Genomic DNA, 12,073 nt, shown 5'->3' with positions numbered 1-12,073 from the left:
CGCAATATATGAATATATTTATTTATATTGATATTATATATTAAATAAATATTTTTTAAAAACAGATTCACTCTTCATTCCCCCAGCCCACTTTTAGGCTTGCCTTTCTTTCATACATTACGTAGATGTACTGTCTACAAAACGGTGTTGCTGTATTTTTCTGCAACGCGCTTTTTTACTCACTAGATCTTGGAGGGTCTTTGCATGCAAGCGCACCTGGATCAACTTGGTTCTTCCTAAACACTGCATAATACTAGCGGTCTTGTGCGTCACCATTCTTAATTACTTAGCTCTTTACGAAAGGACTTTTAGATTGTTGCCCGTTTGAGGCTGTTTAAAAAAAAAAAAAAAACTGCTGGTCCAGCTTGCGTTTTAATAGTGCAAGGAGCGGGACTGGGCCGGGTGCGGTGGGCTGCAGAGGAGGCCGGCGTGCGGGGGCTGGACGCAAGCCGTGCCCTGCGGCAGCCTTGGCCGCAGCCCAGCTACGAACCCTGGGGATCCAGTCATCTTCCGCAGCCTCTCCAACACCCCTACCTCCCCCAAGGCGCGGCTCTTTCTCGGGACTGGACTGCATTTTTTGGAGATGACTGGGCGGGGGAGGATGAAACTCAGGCCAAAGGCTCGGGAGCTGCTCGGAGGAAACGCGCCCCGGAGCTGAAGAAGCGCGGAGGGTCAGAGGCACAAGGCGTCTCTCCCAGGGTTGTTGTTACTCGGGTGGGGACGCCTGCGGCGGCACAGGAGCAGGCGCCAGTGTGAAGCCCCCGACCGAACTGGCGGCGTTCCGGGGGGCTTCTGTTACCAGGTGCTCTCTCTGGGCTGGGGGTTTCGTCCGGGAAGGTCACCTGGCACCCACCCAGCCCTTTCTTTTGCCTTAACACCCTGCACCCGCGCCCTGCAGCGTTCCCTGCTGCCCCGCAGCAGCAAAAGCGAGCTTCTTTGAATGGCTCATTTTTCTCGTGGCTGAGCGAACGCTTCTTGAAATACCACTTTAAAAGATAATAAACAAATCATTTAGGGTGGAATTCCTTCCATTTGTAGCACAAACTTTTCTGCCTTGGAACTGAGACCCTCTAGGCCAGAATGGTGAATAGCTACCACTGTGCTTTTTATGACTCGGTAGGAACACCACGTGGGGGAAAAGACTCTAGATTTGGTGTTTGGGTTCTGGTTCCCATTCTGACACTCGCAAGCGATGCGTTCTCCAAACCTTGGTTTTCTCACCTATAAAAGTTTCAAAACAATCTATACAAATCTGGAAAGTAACCTCTGCTTCATTGTTGCTCAGGGTTGATGCAAACATCAAAAGAAGGGAAAGTAAGTGCCTTGTAAAAAGGTCAAGCGCTGTAGAGCTCTAGAGTAGTACAGTACTGTCATCTTTCTTACATCGATTCATTCAACTGACAATGGTTGAATACAGCCAGCGTGACCCAGCCAACGTGACCGGCCCTATGCTAGGTGCCACAGGAAGAGGTGCAAAAGAAAATCCCTTTGCTCTAAACACAGCTCTTCTTCAATGGAGAAAAAATTAAATTGTAAATCCCCCACACAATAGAGGCTTGCAAAAAGGATACCCGGGGTAAGTGAGACGCACGTGAGAGACTGGAGTGCAGAAAGTCTTCTGATCAGTCTTGCCAGACTTTGCAATGAATATCCTTCTAATTTTTAAAATCATGTTAATTCTTTTTAAAAAGTTATCTATTCCTTTAATTTCTACTTTTATCTTTGTATCAATAGTTTTGTTCCTTCTACTTTCTTTGTGTCTGCTCTGCTGTTCTTTTTCTGGTTTCTAGAGTTGAATATTAGAGTTATTTATTTTCAGAATCATTTGTTGTTGTTTTCTAATATTTATGTGAGAGCATAAATCTCCCTTTAAATCCTGCTTTAACTACATATCACAAGTTTTAATATGCCATGCTTTTGTTATGCCTTACTTATAAATATTTTGGGTTTTTTTCCACTAGAATTTTATCCTTAATTCATGGACTATTTAGAAGTGTGTTTTCCAATTTTGTTTTCAAAGTTATGGCTTTTTAAAAAATATTCTGTCATAGATTTCTAACTCTAATTCTTGGAGATGAGAGATGTGCTCTTTTTAGAATTTGTTAAGACTTCTTGTTTTCTAGTAAACAGACTTTGAATATCCCAGTTTTTGTAAATGTATATTCACTCTTTACCTGTGCAAGATTCTCTCTCTACATCTCTCCATCCACTTTGCTAATCTGGTTACTTAAATTGTTTTTATCCTGTGGTTCTTTTCTGTTCAATCCATCGATTTGTGAAACAGTTTAACATTTGCCACTTTTTTGTAGTTTGTCAACTTCTGCCTATAATTTGGTCTGATTTTGCCTTATAATTTTGAGAACACATTATTAGGTTCATACAAGTTCATAATTGTCTTATCTTTTGGTGACTATCTCCTTTTATTACTTTTCTCCTTAAAAAATTATTATGCCTGCTCTTAGTGCTGCTATCTAAGATAGTGCTTGTCTGGTATATGTTTTTTCTCTCTCTTTTCCACTCTTACTATATTGTTCTTTAGGTTTTTCTCTTGGAAATGACATAAATTTTTTTCCACAAATGAAAAAGTAGATCTAAGTATCTGCTTTTAATTGTGAGTTTAACCAGTTTATATTGATAATGACTACAGAAATATTGGGACTTATTTCTGCCCCTTTTTTGTTATTGTTATGTGTGTGTGTGTGTGTATGTGTGTGTGTATATATATATATATATATATATATATATATATATATATATATATATGCCCTCAGGACTGATATACTAATATGCAACTAGAACCAGTTGACATAACAAATTGAAATTCTTCTGTCCTGTTTGGTAAATAGCTGTTGCCTTGAGACCTTACATTACCCCCACCCCTGACCTTCCCCTGATCTAGCAACAAAAGAGGTAGTGCTTGTCACAGGGAGGCCTTCCACGACCTCTTCCAAGTCTCTAATTGGTCAGCAGACAGGCCATACAGGTGGCTTAATATTTGAATATCATGTGACATATGCTTTCTCTTGGTTTCTTTTTTCTCTTTTCCTACCTACCTTTGGATTGTTTGAATTTTCTTTGTTTAAACAGGGGAGTGATACTAGAATTACAAATGTATGAATAAATAACTGCTTACTGGATACATTTACCAGAATATCCCTCAAAAATCACCAACTTATAATGTCAAAAATGAACTAACCATCCTTCCCTCTCAACCTTATTTTCCTCTGGGTCCTATACCTCAGGTGAGATACCACCTTCTGCCAAGGCATCCAGGCTACAGCTCTGGTAGCTACTTGATTTGCCAGAATCCCCTTCCAAGTCCTGTACATTAGGAAGATTGACCACGAAGCTGCAGGGCCCCTTGTTTCCAGGGACTCCTCATGGGAGAGGCTTAGCAATGTTTTACGCAGTCCTATGTTTCTGTGGAATTTGCAAAAGTAAAGCTATTTTAGGTACACACAATTAAGATGGCAGCCTCTTTCTGCTCTGATTTCTCCTCCATCTCAGTTCTTCTCAAGCCCCTCCCGTGAGTTGGAGTGCCCATGGGCACCTGAGGGTCTGGCTAGGGAAAGGTGAGCTGGAGATACATTTAGTTTGGGTTTAGTAGGTTATGTTTATGTTGTTAGCAGTCACTTCTATGTGTAATTACATTACTGCTAGTCTTCCCAGTGTGGGAATAGCTTTTAGGAACACTGTTCTGATTCAGCCAGTAGAGCCAGAGATGGTATCTCAATAATAAACGTGTCCAAATAGCATCTGTTCTCAGAAGTATGTAGGTAGTAGAGGAGAAACAAGACTCTACATTTATAGAGCCAGAAATTGGTCAATGGAAAACTCTTTCAACCACTGTATGTATAAAGTTTTAAGCATGTAAGTCTATTCTCGTCCATGCCTATTTAAAACAAAAGTTCTCTTACTGTACATAAAATAACCAACAAGGACCAACTGTATAGCACAGGGAACTATACTCAATATCTTGTAATAACCTATAGTGGAAAAGAATCTGAAAAAGAATAGATATATAGTTATATTTATATATATATATATATATATATATATATATATATATATCTGAATCACTTTTCTGTACACCTGAAACTTATGCAACATTGTAAGTCAATTATGCTTCAATAAAAAGAAAAAAAAAGAAAAGTTCTTTCCTATAGAGAATATACTTGATAAGGTAACCTATACAATGATAACATACACACATATATACATACATCTTTTTTGAACAATTTCAGGGAATATATTTTATTAAATTCTTGTGTAATAAGGCACAAACTGTGGGAGTACTGCACATCGAAGCATGCCTGCATGTGAAATTAAATGTTTCATGCATCTCACTGTATCAGATTGCATCTTAGTTTCTCTGATGTATTTCATCCTAATGAAGTCTGTAAATTCCAGAGGCATACACTAAGAAAATATTAAATTTCATGATAACTTTATATGAAATACTTACATCTACAAGGATAACACAAAACTCAATTCACCACCACAATCGGAACATTCATGTTAAACTGGAACATACTTGTATCGATTCAAGAAGTATTTAAGATTAGACACTGTACAAGAAAACTTAAAATGCCCTGAAATCTCATAGTTCATACATGAAACTTGGTAGAAGTATTTCCAACTTTGACAATAGTTGTAAAAATTTACATGATACTACCAGCAGTATTAACTATTTGCAGTGAAAATAGTTTACTTTTACAAATTTTACAAAAACATATGACCATACTGGAAGAAGACTGAAGTCTCTTTCTAGTCTACCTAAAGAAAACCAATACTATTAGAAAATCCTCCCTGTCTGTAGATTCTTCTTCCTAAATATTTATTGCACTGACCCCCTACTCTCCACCCTCTAAGTACCACTGCCCTGGTTTCTAGGGTCTTATGATTTCTAACCTGGACCTCTGCAGGAGCTTTCTAGCTTGTCTTCCTGGCCCCAGTGTCATTCCACTCAAACCTACCCTCCAGAGTGGCACAAGACGCACATCTGACTATGCCATTCCTTTAGAACCATCTGGAGCTCTCCAGGATAAGGTTGAACCTCTTAACCTGGCACAGAAGACCATGCCCTGCCTCTCCCTTTGTAGCTCATACAGGTCCTATTTCTCTCGAAATGTCAAGTGCCTGTAATCTCTGCCCCCCCCCCCGCTACCGTACCGTGTTGTGTGTGTCCCCATACTTTTGCTCTTGCCGTCTTCCAGCCTGCAGTGTCCTTCTCTCCCTTTTCATTAGGCTGCTCCTCTTCATTCTCCAAGATTCTGCTTAATTTTCATCTTTTCTATAAATCCTCTGACTTCCTTCTTCATCACAGTGGACTGAGTACCTGACCCAAACTCCAGAAATGACAGGAAAGGAAAAAGTTAGTGTCCTCAAAAAGATGACAGATGTTCAGAGAATCAGAAGTGCTGAGGAATTTCTAAGAAGCTGAAAGCAGACACAACGAGATTTAACATTACAGCCCAGCTCAGAGCGTACATTACATAAATTCTATTTTTGATTTTAAAAATTTTAATTTTTAAATTAATTTTTACTGGAGTATAGTTGCTTTACAACTACATATATTCTTGAATGTCTACACTACAATATATACTACAAAAGTGAGAACAGCAACAAGGGCACTCCATGCCCGGAGATAGGCGAGGCGTGGAGCAAGACGGGGACAATGGAGTACTGCTGGGAAGGTTAGACAAGCATCCCCATGGGAGAAGCTAGATGAGCTGACTCCTGGAGAGCTCCCTAAATCCCACCCTTGCAAACAAGGTGGCCAAGCTCCAGGTGCAAGCTGTATTAAGGGAGTGAGAGATGGTGCAGGGCCCAGATGGATGGCAAAGCCAGGGAAGAAAGGTAGCAGCTAAGCCCCAAAGACCACCCAAAAGAGCATCCACTCGTGAGGCATCCAGCCCATTCTGCACTCTCCCTGGAAGCAACGTGGAACACACATTTGCAAAATGGTTTTCACCCCTCCTCAGAGTGGGTTATGCAAGCAGATTTCTTGCAGGAAATCTCATAGGAAAACACAAATTCATTGTCAAAAGATTAAAGGTCACTGGAGAAGCACCAACACTAGGAAAGAGTTACTGAGTATTTATACGTTGGGCACTATTCTAAATGTACCGCATGCATTTTAAACAAAAAACAAGAGAACTTTGACCCTACCAGAATCTTTTAAGGTAGAACTATTTTTATCCCCATTTTACAAATGAGGAAACTAAACTAAGGTATAAGTGATTAAGTAACTTCCTGCAAAGTCATACAGCTTAGTGTGTGAAGCACATTTCTGTCCCCCAGGCTGTCTGCTCCAGATTCCAAGATTAAACAGAACAAATAGGACAACCAGTACTGAGCTTTGAAGTAAACATAATGAATGTTCTCAAATAAGAGAGGATAAAAAGAATCAGTTAGAGATGTTGGAAATAAAAAATACATCATTTATAATTATAGTGAAAAAAACTGCCTCAGTGGATGAGCTAAGTAGTAGAATGTGTGCAGCTGAAGAGCTCATGAGCTAAAAGATTGGACCAAGCAGTTTTCCCTGAAAATAACAGGAAGGGAAATAAATAGAAACTAGAAAAGATAATGGACATGGAAGATCGTTGCAGAAATGCCAACATCCATCCATCACATGATACAAAAAGAGAGACTGGAGTAATGGATGTCCAGTTAAGTGTGGTTGATTGGCAGCACAAGTTTATCTCCTCTTCCTCCCCAAATCCTGGAAAAAGCACAAGAGAGGAATAGCAAAGGTAAAATCCTACGAGAGCAAAGGAACAAGAGAGAAGAAAATAGTGGACGAGAATTTTTAACACATTTTTAGATGATAGAAAACATATGGAGAAGTGGTAGCTAACTTGGTAGAATAGAGGAGGCTTCGATATGGGGGCCCCCAGAGGGAGAAAACAAGGAGAAGCCAGCTATTTCTCCCCACCCCACCCACAGGGCAACAGGGGCACCGGTGGAAACCCTAGGTCACCTTCCCTATCTCCTTCAGGGAGATATAGGAGAAAGGAGACTTATTTGTCATATAAGCTGAACTGTGTGGACAGCAAAATGGTAGATGTAAGGCAATGAATTTGGGAGGAGGAGGTAAGGTACTGGGCTAAGCAAGGAATAAGCGAAAATCTGCATACTGAATAATGGGACCCCAGTCCCCAGCAAGTGAGCAACCTGATTTACCATCCACAAGCAGGTAACTGGAGGATACATCTGTGCAGAAAATGAGCATCCCAGACAAACGTCCTCCAATGACTGATAGTTACTGGTTCTCTCAATGCCAACGCTGATGGATGCTTAAACACCCTGCAGTGAACTCCATCAGTCAACAAGCCCAATTCCCACCCACAGATTCCAGGTGGTGTTTTGTGCCTCACCTCCAAATGCGGATGTCCAGCCCAAGATCACCAGCTTGTAAGGAAGACCTCCAGGTAGGGTGACCCACCATCCTGGTTTACCAGGGACTGAAGGGTTTCTTAGGACACTGGGCATTCAGACTCAAACTGGAGAAGTCTCTGGCAAACCAGGACAAGCTGCTCACTCTACTCCAGCAAGTACAAGCAAAATCCAACAGTTCGGCTTTTGTTTAACAATTTGCAAGCCTGACTTTCTCCGTGCACAGCTTGCAAGCTGTGTGCACAGTCATCCGCTCTAATTTATAGGGCCTTGAGGCAAAATCTGCCAAAAATTGTATTAAATGGCTTGTGACTTTTGCTGATCCTTTCCCAGCCTTTGACACAATATGTAGGGAAAATTATGGTCTACACTATTCATAACGTCCAGTCGGGTCAAACAAAGATGTGTCCTGGCTTCTTTTATTATTAACTTGATCTTTTTTTTTTTTTTGAAGATCTAACTGCTTTATTCAACAATTATGAATCGGGCAGTAATAGTCTAGTAAATAGAAGGTCCTTCTTAACTTGATCTTTATCACTTGAAACCACTTTTGGATGAAATGCAGGTTTGCTTCTTGCTGGACTTAGTGCAGCCCGCCAGCCAGTGTCAGTTCTGAAGGGTCAGTGTCTGTGCCAGGCGCGCAGTTAAATGTGGTCTCCCCGTGCCATCCTGCCCTGCATTGGAAAACAGAAAGCCAAGCAGTCTTTGGGATGCAAATTACCTCATTTTCACGTCATGGACCAGGAATGGTCTTAATAGACAATTGATACTACTATCTAATTACCTCCAGAAACATTCTGGATCTGAGATAATAATTTTAATAGCTAGCCTCCAACTTTAGGGAGATGTATAGAAAATAATTATAAATAGTAAGTTACCTTATTCAGTTACTTTGGGAGGACATTTCACAACAAGTTTAACTAGCAGATCTGTTGCTCAAAATGAGACGTGTTGCAGGTTTTTGCGTGTGTGGCCAAATAGGGAAGATGGTTAGCAACCCGCTTTACCATGTCTCTAGGCTAATTTTTCTTGCTCTCACACTTTAGGATGTGGAACTGTGGGGCCTCAATTACCCATCTGTTGCATTGCTAGAGAACTCTCAAAGTTCCTCCCAAATGAAATCTTGGCTCTGCCGGCAAGGACTCCCTCAACGCACTTTGGAGGGGATGTGGGCTGGCCTTCTCTTCAGGGACATGTTCTTGTCGGTGCCTGAGTTTTCATAAGAGGATCGAATAAAAGTTCCAGCCCAGTTTATTATTAAGGCATGTGGCTCATTTCTTATTTGGCCATGGAAAGCACCACCACTGCAAGTAGAAGCTAAAACCCATAGACACAAAGTACTTTTCAAAAGCTTGGCTAACAGAAATGCTGTTGGTGGACAAGCGCCTATAAAGTATGTAATCTGTTCAATCTCTAGACATGTATTCTTAAATATATTACCAATTCAGCCAGAGCAGCAGACTTCTGTGCTGTGACTACCTCCCATGGCTTCCTGGAGAATTACTTTTCATGCTTTCTGCTTTGGTTGGTGGCCTTCGACCTACACTGAGGGACATTATACAAAATACAGTTTTGAACGTTGAGCCCCTATCTGTTGTAGGGATGCTGTTGAGGGCATAGCTTATTACATTCACAGTGGCCTCTTCATGAGGACCACTAATCGAAGTAAATATGCTTTTTGGCCTCACTATCTAGAATAGTTGCTTTTTTTTTTTTTTTTTTTTTTTTTTTTGCGGTATGCGGGCCTCTCACTGTTGTGGCCTCTCCCGTTGCGGAGCACAGGCTCCGGACGCGCAGGCTCAGCGGCCATGGCTCACGGGCCCAGCCTCTCCGCGGCATGTGGGATTCTCCCGGACCGGGGCACGAACCCGTGTCCCCTGCATCGGCAGGCGGACTCTCAACCACTGCGCCACCAGGGAAGCCCCTAGAATAGTTGCTTTTTCTTAGCAACCTGCAAATACTCTGAATCTTATAATGTGTCATATTTCCCTCTCTCCATCAGCTGCTAGGGTCTTAGAGCTAAATTAGTGAACAATCATGAGACCATACAAAGGGGACTAATCACTAGGATTGACACCATTGATGAGTATAGAATCAGAGCATGGGGTGCTGACAAGATGCTCTAGGGGGCTGTGCCTGCCCCATTGAGTGTCAGGGAATCCCCTCCCTAGACGAGGTTTGGAGATGACCATAGGTCACTCCAAAGCAGTCCTACAGAGGTGCCTGCAGATCATCCCTCCTCCTTAGAGTGAGGGTTAAGGTCAGGTGCAGTAGGGCGATGATGAGGGGAGAGAGACACATCTGCTGGTACGGGTCTCCTTTACTAGCTTCCTATCTTGTAACACATATGACATGACTGACAACTGATGGACATTGAATATGAAGTCAGGCACCATGTGCTTTCCGTTGTTTCACCCATCATGGCCCCCAGGTCAGGGTACATTCTCACCCCCAAAATCACTTCCAGTATGTGAGCTGGGAAATAGTACACTGTAGACGTTAAAAATGTGGGCTCTGCATAAAAAGAAACAAAATTGAGTTATTTGTAGTGAGGTGGATGGACATACAGTCTGTCATACAGAGGGAAGTAAGTCAGAAAGAGAAAGACAAATACCGTATGCTAACACATATATATATATGGAATCTAAGGGGAAAAAAAATGTCATGAAGAGCCTAGGGGTAAGACGGGAATAAAGACATAGACCTACCAGAGCACGGACTTGAAGATATGGGGAGGGGGAAGGGTAAGCTGGGACAAAGTGAGAGAGTGGCATGGACATATATACACTATCAAATGTAAAATAGATAGCTAGTGGGAAGCAGCCGCATAGCACAGGGAGATCAGCTCAGTGCTTTGTGACCACCTAGAGGGGTGGGATAGGGAGGGTGGGAGGGAGGGAGACGTAAGAGGGAAGAGATATGGGAACATATGTATATGTATAACTGATTTACTTTGTTATAAAGCAGAAACTAACACACCATTGTAAAGCAATTATACTCCAATAAAGATGTAAAAAAAAAAAAAATGTGGGCTCTGAAGTTCACACTGCACATATTTAAAAAAAATTCTTTTCCAAGCTGTTGTTGGTTTTTAAAATTTAGTTTTTGGTAACTTTTGCCATTAGAGATTATTATTATGTTATTTGTTTAGGATAAGGTTTTCTGTGTACTCATGTATATGGGTATGTAATTCAGTCTATGTGTGTGTAATCAAGTCTTTCAACAATATTCTTTATACCCGTGCTCTTGTTTAATAAAGAGAGCCCTTACTAATTCCAAAATTATGAAAAAAATAAAATAAAATTGTGGGCTCTGGAGTTGAGGGCCAGTATCAAACCCTGTCTCCACACTCACTAGCTGAGTGGCCTCGGGTAAGAAATTTAGTCTCTTCATCTATAAAATGTACACAACTGCTTATCACACACAGCTGTTATAGGAGACATTATATAACTACTGTGAATCGTCTAGCACAGAGCTTGACACAGCGATAGATGTTTGCTATGAAGAAGTATATCATGGTCTTTAAGAGTTTGGGCTTTGGAATTGGATATAGTGGGGTTCAAAATCCAGCTCTTCCTGGACCAGCTGTGAAACTTTGGGCAAGTTCCTAACTTCTTTAGTCCTTTGCTTTTTTCTTTTTATCTGTAAAATGGAGCTAATAGCACACCACTTGAAATGAAGTGTGGGCTCTATAAATGATAGCTCTAATTGCTTGTTATTTTACTGCTACACCAGCAGAGAATGCAGCTCAAGCTAAACAAGCAAGAGGGACCCCTTAAGGGAGATTGCCAGAGCTGCCAACCCTTTGTGGCAACAGGGGAAGCGATCTCCATCCCCAGCATACGGTAGTAACACAAAAACTTAGATTTATTGTTCTCTGTGTGCTCAGCAATGAGCTGAGAATTTTATATTTTTGTCTTATCTGGGTCTAGGTATGGTGGATCTTAATATTTTGGATTTTTAAAATATGTTTTTGCTAGTGCCATGCGGCATGTGTGATCTCAGTTCCATGACCAAGGATCGAACCCGTGCCCCCTGCACTGGAAGCACAGAGTCTTAACCACTGGACCAGGGAAGTCCCAGGATCTTAATATTTGGGGGGCCACAAGCACACAAGTCCCAGTCTGGGTCCCATCAGGAGACAGAAACCACATAGGGGTTTAAGAAATGGGACTTCAATGAAAGAATATTGTGCTATGATAAAAGAATAACTATAGGACGTAAACAGAACCCTATAAGGCTACTCTCCCTTCAGCTGAGGAAGAGGACCCATGGAAGGGGGCCCCCTTCCCAGGCTGGGGATCAGACCCCGTTGGAGAAGGTGTCATGGCCCCCACTGGAGGCTGAGAGATTAGCTGGTGCCTGGGCCGGAGCTGGTCTGCAGCTGCCGGACAAGGAGGAAGCAAACCTCCAGGGCACAGTTGAGCCACAACCTGCTGGGTGGGCATGTGGGCATGTAGAGGGGGTCAAGTGGCAGTGTAGGCGGGTGGCATGGCACGCACAGTGTCTGGGTTGGGAGGGTCATGGGAAAATGATCACCAGGCCAGGCAGGACTGCAAGGTCTCTGGAGGACCTTCTGGGCACGTGGGTGGGGCAGAGCACCGCAGGATGTCTTACAACTGGCAAAGCCAGCAATTGAAGCCCCTTCCTCCTGCAGTGTTCTCCCATCACC

The sequence above is a fragment of the Orcinus orca genome, chromosome 14 (assembly GCF_937001465.1).
Source record: "Orcinus orca chromosome 14, mOrcOrc1.1, whole genome shotgun sequence".
NCBI classification, from domain to species: Eukaryota; Metazoa; Chordata; class Mammalia; order Artiodactyla; family Delphinidae; genus Orcinus; species Orcinus orca.
This window is presented reverse-complemented; position numbering follows the sequence as displayed.